Below are 2,500 nucleotides of genomic sequence, written 5' to 3'. Positions count from 1 at the left end.
GGACTTGGGTGCAAACCGAAAGTTAAAATGATGTCCCTGAACATGCATATAAGTTCGAGTATTGATATTATAAACCTAACAAGAGATGAAGGCAAGTCGAATTGGTAAGTAAGAAACCAAAAATATCTCTAAGTTCGGGACTTGGGTGCAAACCGAAAGTTAAAATGATGTCCCTGAACATGCATATAAGTTCGAGTATTGATATTATAAACCTAACAAGAGATGAAGGCAAGTCGAATTGGTAAGTAAGAAACCAAAAATATCACTAAGTTCGGGACTTGGGTGCAAACCGAAAGTTAAAATGATGTCCCTGAACATGCATATAAGTTCGAGTATTGATATTATAAACCTAACAAGAGATGAAGGCAAGTCGAATTGGTAAGTAAGAAACCAAAAATATCTCTAAGTTCGGGACTTGGGTGCAAACCGAAAGTTAATATGATGTCCCTGAACATGCATATAAGTTCGAGTATTGATATTATAAACCTAACAAGAGATGAAGGCAAGTCGAATTGGTTGGTCCAAAACCAAAAATATCTCTAAGTTCGGGACTTGGGTGCAAACCGAAAGTTAAAATGATGTCCCTGAACATGCATATAAGTTCGAGTATTGATATTATAAACCTAACAAGCGATGAAGGCAAGTCGAATTGGTTGGTCGGAAACCAAAAATATCACTAAGTTCGGGACTTGGGTACAAACCGAAAGTTAATATGATGTCCCTGAACATGCATATAAGTTCGAGTATTGATATTATAAACCTAACAAGAGATGAAGGCAAGTCGAATTGGTTGGTCCAAAACCAAAAATATCTCTAAGTTCGGGACTTGGGTGCAAACCGAAAGTTAAAATGATGTTCCTGAACATGCATATAAGTTCGAGTATTGATATTATAAACCTAACAAGAGATGAAGGCAAGTCGAATTGGTTGGTCGGAAACCAAAAATATCACTAAGTTCGGGACTTGGGTACAAACCGAAAGTTAATATGATGTCCCTGAACATGCATATAAGTTCGAGTATTGATATTATAAACCTAACAAGAGATGAAGGCAAGTCGAATTGGTTGGTCGGAAACCAAAAATATCACTAAGTTCGGGACTTGGGTACAAACCGAAAGTTAAAATGATGTCCCTGAACATGCATATAAGTTCGAGTATTGATATTATAAACCTAACAAGAGATGAAGGCAAGTCGAATTGGTTGGTCCAAAACCAAAAATATCTCTAAGTTCGGGACTTGGGTGCAAACCGAAAGTTAAAATGATGTCCCTGAACATGCATATAAGTTCGAGTATTGATATTATAAACCTAACAAGAGATGAAGGCAAGTCGAATTGGTTGGTAAGAAACCAAAAATATATACCAAGTGCCTGAAATGTCTATAAACCACACGAAGAACTCTTCACACACAGGTGCGCCTCATAACCTGGTACAATGTATAAGACATTGGTTTCGGGGGATTTTTTGAGAAGAAAATTTTTTTCTCTAACTTTGAGTAAAACTGTCTCAGAATACATATTTAACCACGAAAAGTGAACACCGACAGTAAATAGCAAAAATCACCCGACCATCAAAGTTGTATGGCGGTGTGGGAGAAGAAAATCCAAGGTCGTCTAATGTAGGGACGTAAGACACGAAATCAAAATTTTGGCATAAAATCTAAAATAATCATCAGACAGTGGTCATCCAAGGCATATAAGAGTCGTCTAACGATGCTGAATGCAATAAGCAATAGCGACTTTTTAAAGATTTTTTTGGATTTTTGTCAAAATGTACCCTTCACAACTTGGTACAAGTCATAGGACATGGGTACCGGTATGACCGACGGAAGATTTTTGGACAAAAAATTTTTTTGCTCTAACTTTGAGTAAAACGGTCTCAGGATGCATTATTAATCATGAAAAGTGATCTCCGACAGTAAATAGCGAAAGTTACCCGACCATCAAAGTTGCATGGCGGTGCAGGAGACGAAAATCCAAGGTCGTCTAATGTAGGGACGTAAGACACGAAATCAAAATTTTGGCATAAAAGCTAAAATAATCATCAGACAGTGGTCATCCAAGGCATATTAGAGTCGTCTAACGATGCTGAATGCAATAAGCAATAGCGACTTTTTAATGATTTTTTTGGATTTTTGTCAAAATGTACCCTTCACAACTTGGTACAAGTCATAGGACATGGGTACCGGTATGACCGACGGAAGATTTTTGGACAAAAAATTTTTTTACTCTAACTTTGAGTAAAACGGTGTCAGGATGCATTATTAATCACGAAAAGTGATCTCCGACAGTAAATAGCGAAAGTTACCCGACCATCAAAGTTGCATGGCGGTGTAGGAGACGAAAGTCCAAGGTCGTCTAATGTAGGGACGTAAGACACGAAATCAAAATTTTGGCATAAAATCTAAAATAATCATCAGACAGTGGTCATCCAAGGCATATAAGAGTCGTCTAACGATGCTGAATGCAATAAGCAATAGCGACTTTTTAATGATTTTTTT

This window comes from Anopheles maculipalpis (genome assembly GCF_943734695.1).
Source record: "Anopheles maculipalpis chromosome X unlocalized genomic scaffold, idAnoMacuDA_375_x X_unloc_21, whole genome shotgun sequence".
NCBI lineage: Eukaryota > Metazoa > Arthropoda > Insecta > Diptera > Culicidae > Anopheles > Anopheles maculipalpis.
Note: the sequence above shows the minus strand (reverse complement) of the source record.